We start from the raw sequence: 15,433 nt of genomic DNA, 5'->3' as shown, positions 1-15,433 counted from the left end.
TAAATTAGACCCAAGGCAGAAAATCTTGATAACCTGTATTATATTAAGAATTTCAGTTATAAAAAACACATTTAGGAGCATGATAAAACGATTTACAAATAAGGGAACATTTTCCCAAAACATATATTCAACAAAAGACTGTATAAAGAACCCCTATTAATCAATAAGAAAAAGGCAGACAATCCAATAGAAAAATTGGCAAAAGAACATTAATAGACACTTAATAAAAGAGGATATTCGGGGGGACCTTGAAGATGGCAGAAGAGTAAGACGCGGAGATCGCCTTCCTCCCCACGGATACACCAGAAATACATCTACACGTGGAACAACTCCTACAGAACACCTACTGAAGGCTGGCAGAAGACCTCAGACCTCCCAAAAGGCAAGAAACTCCCCACGTACCTGGGTAGGGCAAAAGCAAAAAAGAAAAAACAGAGACAAAAAATAAGGACGGCACCTGCACCAGTGGGAGGGAGCTGTGAAGGAGGAAAAGTTTCCACACACTAGGAAGCCCCTTCGCGGGCGGAGGCTGCGGGAGGCGGAGTGGGGAGCTTCGGGACCGCGGAGGAGTGCACAGCGACGGCTGCGGAGGGCAAAACGGTGAGATTCCCGCACAGAGGATCGGTGCCGACTGGCACTCACCAGCCCTAGAGACTTGTCTGCTCACCCGCCGGGGCAGGCGGGGCTGCGAGCTGAGGCTCGGGTTTTGGTTTCGGACGGAGCGCAGGGAGAGGACTGGGGTTGGCGGCTTGAACATAGCCTGAAGGTGTTAGTGCACCAAGGCTAGCCGGGATGGAGTCCGGGCAAAAGTCTGCACCCGCCGAAGAGGAAAGAAACTTTTTCTTCCCTCTTTGTGTCCTGGTGCACGAGGAGAGGGGTTTAAGAGCACTGCTTAAAGGAACTTTAGAGACGGGCGTGAGCCGCGGCTAAAAGCGCGAACCCCAGACACGGGCGCGAGCCACGGCTAAAAGTGCGGACCCCAGAGACGGGCGGGAGATGCGCCACCAAGGGGCGTGTGTGCGAGCACAGGTCACTCTCCACACCCCTCTTCCGCGGAGCCTGTGCAGCCCGCCACTGCCAGGGTCCCGGGATCCAGGGACAACTTACCCGGGAGTACGCACCGCAGGCCTCAGGCTGGTGCAACGTCACGCTGGCCTCTGCCGCCACAGGCCCGCCCCACACGCAGTGCCCCTCCCTGCCCCCCCACCCCGGCCTGAGTGAGCCGGAGCCCCCGAATCAGCGGCTCCTTTAACCCCGTCCTGTAAGAGCAAAAAACAGACGCCCTCCAGCAACCTACACACAGAGGCAGGGCCAAATCCAAAGCTGAGCTTCTGTGAGCTGTGAGAACAAAGAAGAGAAAGGGAAATCTCTCCCAGCAGCCTCAGAAGCAGCGGATTAAAGCTCCACAATCAACTTGATATACCCTGCATCTGTGGAATACCTGAATAGACAAGGAATGATCCCAAATTGAAGAGGTGGAATTTAGGAGCGAGATCTATGATTTTTTTCCCTTTTCCTCTTTTTGTGAATGTGTACGTGTATGCTTCTGTGAGATCTTGTCTGTATAGTCTTGCTTCCACCATTTGTCCTAGGGCTCTATCCGTCCATGGTTTTCTTAAAAATTTTTTTTCTTAATAATTAATTTTAATTCTAATAACTTTATTATACTTTACCTTCGTTCTTTCTTTCTTTCCTTCCTTCCTTCCCTCCTTTAGACAACGAATCACCCCAAATTGAGGAGGTGGTCTCTGAGAGCAAGATTTATGATTTTTCCCCCTTTACCTCTTTTTGTGAGGGTGTATGTGTATGCTTCTGTGTAAGATTTTCTCTGGATAGCTTTGCTTCCAACATTTGTCCTAAGGTTCTATCCGTACCTTTTTTTTTTTCTGAATATTTTTTAATTCAATAACTATATTATACTTCATTTTACTTTTACTGTATCTTCTTTGTCTTTTTTCCTTCTTTCCCTCCCTCCTTCCTTCCTTCCTCCCTCCCTGCTCTCTTTCCTTCTTTGCTTCTTTCTTCCTTCCTTCCTTTCCTCCTTTCTTTCCTCATACTCCTACTAATTCTCTCTACTTTTTCTCCCTTTTATTCTAAGCCGTGTGGATGAAAGGCTCTTGGGTGCTCCAGCCAGGAGTCACGGCACTGCCTCTGAGGTAGGAGAGCCAACTTCAGGACACTGGTCAACAAGAGACCTCCCAGCTCCACATAATATTAAACGGCGGAAATCTCCTAGAGACCTCCATCTTAACACCAGCACCCAGCTTCACTCAACGACCAGCAAGCCACAGTGCTGGACAACCTATGCCAAACAACTAGCAAAACAGGAACACAACCCCACCCATTAGCAGAGAGGCTGCCTAAAATCATAATAAGGCCACAGACACCCCAAAACACACCACCAGACGTGAACCTGCCCACTAGAGAGACAAGATCCAGCCTCATCCACCACAACACAGGCACTAGCCCCCTCAACCAGGAAGCCTACACAACCCACTGAAACAACCTTAGCCACTGGAGACAGACATCAAAAACAACGGGAACTACGAACCTGCAGCTGGCAAAAAGGAGACCCCAAACACAGTAAGATAAGCAAAATGAGAAGACAGAAAAACACACAGCAGATGAAGGAGCAAGATAAAAATGCACCAGACCTAACAAATGAAGAGGAAATAGGCAGTCTACCTGAAAAAGAATTCAGAATAATGATAGTAAGGATAATCCGAAATCTTGGAAATAGAATGGACAAAATGCAAGAATCAGTTAACAAGGACCTAGAAGAAATAAAGATGAAACAAGCAACGATGAACAATACAATAAATGAAATTAAAAGTACTCTAGATGGGATCAACAGCAGAATAACTGAGGCAGAAGAACAGATAAGTGACCTGGAAGATAAAATAGTGGAAATAACTACTGCAGAGCAGAATAAAGAAAAAAGAATGAAAAGAACTGAGGACAGTCTTAGAGACTTCTGGGACAACATTAAACGCACCAACATTCGAATTATAGGGGTTCCAGAAGAAGAAGAGAAAAAGAAAGGGACTAAGAAAATACTTGAAGAGATTATAGTTGAAAACTTCCCTAATATGGGAAAGGAAACAGTTAATCAAGTCCAGGAAGCACAGAGAGTCCCATACAGGATAAATACAAGGAGAAATACGCCAAGACACATTAATCAAACTGTCAAAAATTAAATACAAAGAAAACATATTAAAAGCATCAAGGAAAAAACAACAAATAATACACAAGGGAATCCCCATAAGGTTAACAGCTGATCTCTCAGCAGAAACCCTACAAGCCAGAAGGGAATGGCAGGACATACTGAAAGTGATGAAGGAGAAAAACCTGCAACCAAGACTACTCTACCCAGCAAGGATCTCATTCAGATTTGATGGAGAAATTAAAACCTTTACAGACAAGCAAAAGCTGAGAGAGTTCAGCACCACCAAACCAGCTTTACAACAAATGCTAAAGGAACTTCTCTAGACAAGAAACACAAGAGAAGGAAAAGACCTATAATAACGAACCCAAAACAATTTAGAAAATGGGAATAGGAACATACATATCGATAATTACCTTAAATGTAAATGGACTAAATGCTCCCACCAAAAGACACAGATTGGCTGAATGGATACAAAAACAGGACCCTTATATATGCTGTCTACAAGAGACCCACTTCAGACCTAGAGACACATACAGACTGAAAGTCAGGGGATGGAAAAAGATATTCCATGCAAATGGAAACCAAAAGAAAGCTGGAGTACCAATTCTCGTATCAGACAAAATAGACTTTAAAATAAGGACTATTAAAAGACACAAAGAAGGACACTACATAATGATCAAGGGATCCATCCAAGAAGAAACCATAACAATTATATTCATAAATGCACCCAACATAGGAGCACCTCAATACATAAGGCAAATACTAACAGCCATAAAAGGGGAGATCGACAGTAACACATTCATAGTAGGGGACTTTAACACCCCACTTTCACCCATGGACAGATCATCCAAAATGAAAATAAATAAGGAAACACAAGCTTTAAATGATACATTAAACAAGATGGACTTAATTGATATTTATAGGACACTCCATCCAAAAACAACAGAATACACATTTTTCTCAAGTGCTCATGGAACATTCTCCAGGATAGATCATATCTTGGGTCACAAATCAAGCCTTGGTAAATTTAAGAAAATTGAAATTGTATCAAGTATCTTTTCTGACCACAACGCCATGAGACTAGATATCAATTACAGGAAAAGATCTGTAAAAAATACAAACACATGGAGGCTAAACAATACACTACTTAATAATGAAGTGATCACTGAAGAAATCAAAGAGGAAATAAAAAAATACCTAGAAACAAATGACAGTGGAGACACAACGACCCAAAACCTATGGGATGCAGCAAAAGCAGTTCTAAGGGGGAAGTTTATAGCAATACAAGCCCACCTTAAGAAGCAGGAAACATCTCGAATAAACAACCTAACCTTGCACCTCAAGCAATTAGAGAAAGAAGAACAAAAAACCCCAAAGCTAGCAGAAGGAAAGAAATCATAAAAATCGGATCAGAAATAAATGAAAAAGAAATGAAGGAAACAATAGCAAAGGTCAATAAAACTAAAAGCTGGTTCTTTGAGAAGATAAACAAAATAGATAAACCACTAGCCAGACTCATCAAGAAAAAAAGGGAGAAGACTCAAATCAATAGAATTAGAGATAAAAAAGGAGAAGTAACAACTGACACTGCAGAAATAAAAAAAAATCATGAGAGATTACTACAAGCATCTCTATGCCAATAAAATGGACACTCTGGAAGAAATGGACAAATTCGTAGAAACGCACAACCTGCCAAGACTGAATCAGGAAGAAATAGAAAATATGAACAGACCAATCACAGGCACTGAAACTGAAACTGTGATTAAAAATCTTCCAACAAACAAAAGCCCAGGACCAGATGGCTTCACAGGTGAATTCTATCAAACGTTTAGAGGAGAGCTAACACCTATCCTTCTCAAACTCTTCCAAAATATAGCAGAGGGAGGAACACTCCCAAATTCCTTCTACGAGGTCACCATCACCTTGATACCAAAACCAGACAAGGATGTCACAAAGAAAGAAAACTACAGGCTAATATCACTGATGAACATAGATGCAAAAATCCTCAACAAAATACTAGCAAACAGAATCCAACAGCACATTAAAAGGATCATACACCATGATCAAGTGGGGTTTATTCCAGGAATGCAAGGATTCTTCAATAAACGCAAATCTATCAGTGTGATAAACCATATTAACAAATTGAAGGAGAAAAACCATATGATCATCTCAATAGATGCAGAGAAAGCTTTCGACAAAATTCAACACCCATTTATGATAAAAACCCTCCAGAAAGTAGGCATAGAGGGAACTTTCCTCAACATAATAAAGGCCATATATGACAAGCCCACAGCAAACATCATCCTCAATGGTGAAAAACTGAAAGCATTTCCACTAAGATCAGGAACAAGACAAGGTTGCCCACTCTCACCACTCTTATTCAACATAGTTTTGGAAGTTTTAGCCACAGCAATCAGAGAAGAAAAGGAAATAAAAGGAATCCAAATCGGAAAAGAAGTAAAGCTGTCACTGTTTGCAGATGACATGATACTATACATAGAGAATCCTAAAGATGCTACCAGAAAACTACTAGAGCTAATCAATGAATTTGGTAAAGTAGCAGGATACAAAATTAATGCACAGAAATCTCTGGCATTCCTATATACTAATGATGAAAAATCTGAAAGTGAAATCAAGAAAACACTCCCATTTACCATTGCAACAAAAAGAATAAAATATCTAGGAATAAACCTACCTAAGGAGACAAAAGACCTGTATGCAGAAAATTATAAGACACTGATGAAAGAAATTAAAGATGATACAAATAGATGGAGAGATATACCATGTTCTTGGATGGGAAGAATCAACATTGTGAAAATGACTCTACTACCCAAAGCAATCTACAGATTCAATGCAATCCCTATCAAACTACCACTGGCATTTTTCACAGAACTAGAACAAAAAATTTCGCAATTTGTATGGAATAACAAAAGATCCCGAATAGCCAAAGCAATCTTGAGAACGAAAAAAGGAGCTGGAGGAATCAGGCTCCCTGACTTCAGATTATACTACAAAGCTACAGTAATCAAGACAGTATGGTACTGGCACAAAAACAGAAAGATAGATCAATGGAACAGGATAGAAAGCCCAGAGATAAACCCACGCACATATGGACACCTTATCTTTGATAAAGGTGGCAGGAAAATACAGTGGAGAAAGGACAGCCTCTTCAATAAATGGTGCTGGGAAAAGTGGACAGGTACATGTAAAAGTATGAGATTAGATCACTCCCTAACACCATACACAAAAATAAGCTCAAAATGGATTAAAGACCTAAATGTAAGGCCAGAAACTATCAAACTCTTAGAGGAAAACATAGGCAGAACACTCTATGACATAAATCACAGCAAGATCCTTTCTGACCCACCTCCTAGAGAAATGGAAATAAAAACAAAAATAAACAAATGGGACCTAATGAAACTTCAAAGCTTTTGCACAGCAAAGGAAACCATAAACAAGACCAAAAGACAACCCTCAGAATGGGAGAAAATATTTGCAAATGAAGCAACTGACTAAGGATTAATCTCCAAAATTTACAAGCAGCTCATGCAGCTCAATAACAAAAAAACAAACAACCCAATCCAAAAATGGGCAGAAGACCTAGATATTTCTCCAAAGAAGATATAGAGAATGCCAATAAACACATAAAGGAATGCTCAATATCATTAATCATTAGAGAAATGCAAATCAAAACTACAATGAGATATCATCTCACACCAGTCAGAATGGCCATCATCAAAAAATCTAGAAACAATAAATGCTGGAGAGGGTGTGGAGAAAAGGGAACACTCTTGCACTGCTGGTGGGAATGTGAATTGGTTCAGCCACTATGGAGAACAGTATGGAGGTTCCTTAAAAAACTACAAATAGAATTACCATATGACCCAGCAATCCCACTACTGGGCATATACCCTGAGAAAACCAAAATTCAAAGAGTCATGTACCAAAATGTTCATTGCAGCTCTATTTACAATAGCCCGGAGATGGAAACAACCTAAGTGCCCATCATCGGATGAATGGATAAAGAAGATGTGGCACATATATACGATGGAATATTACTCAGCCATAAAAAGAAACGAAATTGAGCTATTTGTAATGAGGTGGATAAACCTAGAGTCTGTCATACAGAGTGAAGTAAGTCAGAAAGAAAAAGACAAATACCGTATGCTAACACATATATATGGAATTTAAGGGAAAAAAATGTCATGAAGAACCTAGGGGTAAGACAGGAATAAAGATGCAGACCTACTGGAGAACGGACTTGAGGATATGAGGAGGGGGAAGGGTGAGCTTTGACAGGGTGAGAGAGAGTCATGGACATATACACACTAACAAACGTAGTAAGGTAGATAGCTAGTGGGAAGCAGCCGCATGGCACAGGGATATTAGGTCGGTGCTTTGTGACAGCCTGGAGGCGTGGGATAGGGAGAGTGGGAGGGAGGGAGACGCAAGAGGGAAGACATATGGGAACATATGTATATGTATAACTGATTCACTTGGTTATAAAGCAGAAACTAACACACCATTGTAAAGCAATTATACACCAATAAAGATGTTAAAAATAAATAAATAAATAATAAAAAAATTTTAAAAAGAGGATATTCAAATGGTTAATATGTATGTCGAATGGTACCCAACTTTGTTAATTATCAGGCAAATTCTAATTAGACCACAATGGAAAACCATTACATACCCATCAGAATGGCTAAAATGAAGAAGACAAAAGTAGTAAGTAATGTCAAAAATATGGAATAACCAGAAACCCAAGACACAAATGGTGGGAGAGTAAATTTGTAAAAAAAACTTTGGAAACTAAACATATATATGCTATAATTTACCATTTGTACCTTTAGAATATATCCAACGGAAATAAATATATTCCCCCCAAACATCTAATCTAATTACCATAGCAAAAAATATTTATATGCCCCAAATTGAAAACTACTCAATTGTACAACAGTAGAATAGATAAATAAATTGTATAAACACTACACAGCACTGAGAATGAATGAATTACAACTACATACAACAATATGGATGAAGCTAACAAAAATAATGTTTAGAAAAAGAAGCCAGATGCCAAAGAACATATACTTAGGATTCTACTTACATAAAGTACATAAACAGACAAAACTGGGCTGCTGTTAGCACCTACAACACTTCTATACAAACAGTCAAAAGACACCACTTCCTCTAGGCTGATGAGGGCATATGGCTTGGTTGGTGGACAGGGTTGAATTTCATGTCCTGACAAAGCTCCTCACTGGCAATCCTTGAGGTTCTGCAACTTCCTCTAAGGTCCTACCCATTAGAAATTAGTCTGTGAGAAGGAATACTGTTTCCTTTGCCCTATAAATATCATTTATCTCTTTTCTACTCTTTCACACTATCTTCTTAAAACCAAAAAGATACTTCACATTGGCAGATAAAATAATAGATAACAATCAATGAGAACTTTTGATGGCACAGTGCAACCAGAGAGCTGTTATCCCCCAAAGCAGGATGTTATAGGTGGAGGAGGAGGGGATAAATCATGAGAACCCTGAATCTTAGGAGCCGAGAAAGCAAATGACCATAAAGAATAGGAAGCAAAAATAATTACAGAATAGCTGAATGCATCACTGAAATTTAGGATTCAAATATTTACATCAACCTCCTCTCCAACTGATCTATGAGGAAGATTCAGCAACCAACCCAGAGGAGAAAAGAAGCAGAAGAAAGACTACTTACCCTGTGTGGTGACAATTACTGAGTATAAACAAATCTCACCCCATCTAACAATGAGTCAATACAAAGGAAAGAGCAAAAAATAATAGGTGATTGCTTTTTTTTTTTCTCCAAGAGCATAGGACCACAATTTCTTAGACAAAACTAAATGTTAAATTATCCCTGCATGCTTGATCCAGTATCAATTCCCCAAGAGTGCTTTTCATGGTGTCAACAGGAAAATGGTAAAAGTATTTCAGACAGCATTTTCGTTAAGAAAAGTGCAAAAATAAAAATAGCGTTATAAACAGCATCTTGGCAGGATCTTGCCAAGAGTGTGGCAAATCAGAATTCTCCTGCTATTCTGTGCTTTGGCATCCCTTCTGCCTGCCAGTCTTCTCCCCAGAAGAGGTGAGATGGCTCAATGAAATTTCACACATTTATATCATCCAGGTTAAGGTACAGAACACCACACGCTTTTTCGAGCAACTGCGTGGCATTTATTTTGCCAAAGGGAATGGAAAGAGGTCTATGTTACACACCTGATCCCTCTCTACGTTTTCAGGTGTAGCAGAATCCCCACAGGGAACAATGGAAAATTCAAATTAAGGTAAATGAAAGAGGGCTTAATAAAGGGACTATGTATTCAAGTGTGGGTAGGGTTTAGGAAACCCATGAGGGATGGTGTAGTCCCTGGGGCTGGGGAACGTTGAGGGCCAGTCCTGTGTTGGCACTGGATGAGCAGAGTAAATGCCTGGGAGTAAGTCCACAGAGGTGGGACCATCTGTGCTACAGATTCATTCCTGGTAAGAGGGAGGGCCTCCTGACAATCCAGGACAAGAGGTTTATGGTTATGGAAACGAAGTTTCCTTATTGCTAATGAGTAGATGAAATGATGCTGTTTATAATGGATTTGCACATGAAATTATGTTTTTATGGCTCACACAAGGTGGTTTGTTAAAAGTATAACTAAATAATTCAATTTAGTGTTTAGAAGGGAGACATAGGAGAGAGAGTTCCCCTCAAACAGTGCCTGAGAAATGCAGTTTTCCATTGGAATCCCCTGCTGTTGTCAGAGTCCTGTTGATTGGGACATGGGTGTGGGGGGATGGGGACTGGATTGGGGGGATGGGGACTGGATTGGGGGGATGGGGATGTGGGTGTGGGGGCGACTGGGGACATGGGTAATAAGTGACTGCTTTAATGCAGATTTTAAGAATATACAGCCTCTATAACAAAGGAACGGAATAGATGAAGAAAAAATTAGAAGAAAATAGATAAGAAGGGTGTGTACAAGGAAATTTAGTGCAACAAGATCCCTGTTAACAATAGCAAGAGTAAAATTAGTCCCATACAACTCTGGATCAATTCAGTTGACCAGTTTTTCATGTATGTAGAGAAAAAGAGCAAAATAATGAGTGTGATAAGAGAAGCTGATACAATTGGAGGACAGAAAACAGTGAGATAGATGTTGTAGTCAATTTTCTTATTGTTTACAACCATATGCTTCCTGCCCTGTAAGAAGATGGTACATTTCTATCCAATTCAACATGGCTTGCAGTGCCTCCCTGCAGGGAGAGTATGCTTCTCTACTTTTAGATCTGGTCATGGATTGCTTAGGCCAAGAAAACATGATGGAGGTAGTAGCATTTCAATTCCAAGAATTTTTAGGAAGCATTGCTTGTTTCTATGATCTCCCGTGCTTTTCCCTCTGCCACAAGACTGGCAAACTCCTAAATGGAGCTGCTCTGTCAGCTTTGATCACAGAATAAAAAATTGGTAAAGAGTAACAAAAGTGACATATAATATAAGCTAGATATAAATGCCTGTTGATGCTTATTGTATAAGTTACTGAGGCTGGGGGCCTTTTTTTAAAAAAAAAAAAAAACATGTTAAAGCCAATACAAAAACAAACATCATTTTGGAAGTAAGATCTGGAGTAATTTCAATAGGAAAAATAGACAAGTATATAATAAAACATTTCTTCAAGAAAGAACTGGGAATGCAAGTTTGAAAGATTCAAACTTTCTAGATAAAATCATTTAATGGCAACACTTGCTATTAGAGACCTGAGGAGAAGTTTTTAAATGCATAGATAGAATTTTACATACATCCAAGCAGAAAAACAGATAGCTTACCTAAAAGAGTAAAATCAGAATTGGTATTAACCTCTCTTCCACAAGACCATATGCAAGAAAAGCATAATCCATTGGGATTTTGAGGAAATTGGATGGTGACATAATATTCATGGGTATGTTGCTGTTGATAAGTGAGTCTACAGAAAGATGCTAACATATTAATGGCACTTCACAAGCTTTTTTATTGCAAATGTCAAAAACACTACATGAATGAGAAAGAATGACATTCATTGGTTCTCAGAATTCTGTTGATCAACCCAGTTTTAGAAAGGACACAACAGTGGGGCTCAGAAACAAATGGAACCCAGGAACAGAACCCTACAGGGCTCTCACTTCTCTCTGCCTCTCTCCGTGTGTCACTTTCTTTTCCATGTGAAAGAAGTTGTGTCTCATTATGAATAAAAAATTCACAGCTTTGAAAGCCTGGTAAAAACTCCTAAAATCAAATTTAAAAAAGAGAGAAAGAGGTAAAATTTACTTTGTTTTAAATCATTACAAAACAAAATTTAACATTTAAAACATTTCCATAGGAGAGGCTCTCCAATGGTAAAATAATATAAAAATATCTGAGTTAAGAATTTCAATCATATCCTTAGTGGTAGAGACAAAGGTTAGAGACAGGGACTGGTAATAAAAATTTACTGAACTCCTTGAATAAACAGGAAAAAACACAGGACAGAGAGAGGGAAAAAAAAAACCAAACATAATCCATACAAAATAAGTTTGGGAAATTTTACCTGTTATTATTTTATTACTAAATGACAAAAATATCCTGAGAATTTCATTCAAGAAAGAGAACAGTAACTTAAACTAAAAAATTGGAAATGAAGACTTAGTATGATATAATCAGGAATAAATAAGAAAGATAAAATATTATAATTGACAAATAAATCAAAAATCTGATTTCTTGAAAAAGATGATGTTGAGAAACCACTGAGAAAATAGACAAGTGAAAAATACAATGCACTGAATATGAAAACAAGATAATCAGAAGTGACAAAGAAGATTTAAAAATTGAGAACACTCAATATTTTGTAAATATATAAATTTTTCTAAGAAATACTTTTCTAGGAAAATATAAAATATGAAGACAGATTCAAACAAATGTAGAGAACCTCATAGAGACAGTGATGGAAGAAATGAAAAAAAATTGTCGAACCCCACACCCACACAAAGCTAATCCTATACTCTTCCAGAATACACAAAAGGTGGAGCTCATTTTTATATAGGCAGTATAATCAAAATGAAACCTAAAAAAAAGAAAATCCTTATATAATTCCTCAAAAATTCTAGGACTATAGATTTAAATCTACATTATAACAATTAAGAAAACACAAGAGAATAGATGAATAGTCATTAAATATTAAGATGACGTGTACTTTGTAAACTAGACCTAATCAGATGAAAATATTAAGAAAGTATTTTACTGATTTTATTACATAAACATGAAAAAGAACTGGCAAGACTACAAAGTAAATAACCAACCAGGAAACACTTTGCAAAATATTTTTAGAGAAAATGTTGTTTTCTTAGTATCTAAATTATTCTGGTAGATTAACCAGAAAACATGAATACCAAATTTTAAATGAAAAATTAGATTAGCATATAAATGGGAAACTCACAACAGAAAAATTACAAATAACCAATGAAAAGTTGTTGGCAAAAGCTGGCAAAAGATCTAATATCTAGGATGGGAGAAAGTCCTTATAATGTACTTTCTCACACACTCTTGTATAAAGAGAGTATAAATTTGTAAAATTTTTCTAGAAGGAAATTTCATAATATGTGTAGAAATCCATAAGACCCTGCAAAACATTTACCCTAGCAATAAAATTTTAGGAATTTATCCTATGAGCTGAGATGGACATTAAGCTTTATCTATATGTGTTTTTACAAAAAATATTTTTTAAAATACTGGTGAAATTGGAACAAATCAAAATGTCCATTAATAGGAGTCTAGTCAAAATTATGAGACATGATAGAATATATTTAGCCAGTAGTATCAATAATAAAAATGTTTATTCACATGAAAACTCTGTATTTTTAAATTTTCATGTTTCCAAAACAGAATGCCTTTCTCTAAATAAAACATTGAAAATTTATTTATAGTAAAAAAAAAAAAACACTATTAACATTTGATAAAATACTAGGAATAAACCTAAGAAGCAAAAGACCTATACTTTGAAAACTATAAGATGCTGATGAACAACACTGAAGATGACACAAACAGATGAAGAGATATACCATGTTCATAGACTGGAAGAATCAATATTGTCAAAATGACTATACTTCCCAAGGTAATCTAAAGATTCAATTCAATCCCTATCAAATTAGCAGTGGCAGTTTTTGCAGATCTAGAACAAAAAACATCTCAAACTTTGTAGGGAGACACAAAAGACCCTGAATTTTCAAAGAATCTTGAGAAAAATGAAGCTGGAGGAATCAGGCTCTCAGACTTCAGACTATACTATAAACCTACATTAATCAAGACAGTATGGTACTAGCACAAAAACAGAAATATAGATCAATGGAACAGGATAGAAAGCCCAGAGATAAACCCACGCACATATGGTCACCTTATCTTTGATAAAGGAGGCAAGAATATACAGTGAAGTAAAGACAGCCTCTTCAATAAGTGGTGCTGGGATAACTGGACAGCTACATGTAAAAGAATGAAATTAAAACATTCTTTAACACCATATACAAAAATAAACTCAAAATGAATTAAAGACCTAAATGTAAGACTGGATACTACAAAACTCTTAGAGAAAAACATAGGTAGAACACCCTATGTTTTTGGATCTATCTCCTAGAATAACGAAAAAAAATAAACAAATGGGACCTAGTTAAACTTAACAGCTTTTGCACAGCAAAGGAAACTACAAAAACATGAAAAGACAACCCACAGAATGGGAGACTATATTTTCAAATGATGTAACTGAAAAGGGATTAATCACCAAAAATATACAAAGAGCTCATGCAACTCAATATTAAAAAAAAAAACTCAATCAAAAAATGGGCAGATGATCTAAATAGACATTTCTCCACAGAAGACATACAGGTGGGCAAAAAGCACATGAAAAGATACTCAACATTTCTAAATATTAGTGAAATGCAAATCAAAACTACATTGAGCTATCACCTCACACCAAAAAGTCTGTAAACAATAAACGCTGGAGAGGGTGTGGAGAAAAGGGAACCCTCCTACACTGTTGGTGGGAATGAAATTTGGTACAGCCACTGTGGAAAACAATATGGAGGTTCCTTAAAAAAATAAAAACAGAGCTATCATATGATCCAGCAATCCCACACCTGGGCATATATCCAGAGGAAACCATAATTCGAAAAGATACATGCACCCCAATGTTAATTGCAGCACTATTTACAATAACCAAGACATGGAAGCAACCTAAATGTCCATCAACAGAGGAATGGATAAAGAAGATGTGGCACATATATACAATGGAATATTACTCAGCCATAAAAAAGAATGAAATAATGCCATTTGCAGCAACATGGATGGATGTAGAGATCATTGTATTAAGTGAAGTAAGTCAGACAGAGAAAGACAAATATCATATGATATCACTTATATGTGGAACCTAAAAAAAATGATACAAATGAACTTATTTACAAAAGAGAAACAGACTCACAGACTTTGAAAATAAACTATGGTTACTAAAGAGGAAAGGTGGGGGGAGAATAAATTAGGAGGTTGGATTAACATATACATTCTACTATATATGAAATAGATAACCAACAAGGACCTTCAGTAAAGCACAGGAAACTCTACTCACTACTCTGTAATAACCAAGGGGTAAAGAATCTGAAAAAGAATATATATATATATATATATATATATATATATATACATATATAATTAAACCACTTTGCTGTACACCTGAAACTAACACAACATTGTAAATCAACTATGATCCAATATAAAATAAAAATTAAAAAAAAACATTTGATATGTAACCTCTCTGATTTTTATGTGAATATTTACATAACATTAGATGACAATAGTTATTCCACAAAGACTATTGTAAGCAAAGGATTAGCTTACAAAATATATTTGTGTACATAAAGATGTAGCCTAGATAATATACTTTAACACTAGGTATCCCCCTGTGTTAAGTGGGAATAATAAAACTACCACAAGGCAGGTAGGTATTAGGAAGAAATCTACTTTTTCTTCCACCTTTGAAACATATTAATGAACTCATATATACACATCTCAGAGTAAAAGCAAACCTAATAAAAGTATAAAAAAGAAATCTTACCAGTATTCTTTATATGCCATGGAATTAAAGCCCCAGATACATAGAAGAAAAATATTATGTTAAATTCCATCTTCTTGCCTAAGGGGAGGACCAGATTGTGTTTTATTCTATCCCCAAGACTGAGGAAGCAGCAAACTTTC

Source organism: Phocoena sinus, chromosome 12 (assembly GCF_008692025.1).
Source record: "Phocoena sinus isolate mPhoSin1 chromosome 12, mPhoSin1.pri, whole genome shotgun sequence".
In the NCBI taxonomy this organism is placed as follows: domain Eukaryota; kingdom Metazoa; phylum Chordata; class Mammalia; order Artiodactyla; family Phocoenidae; genus Phocoena; species Phocoena sinus.
Note: the sequence above shows the minus strand (reverse complement) of the source record.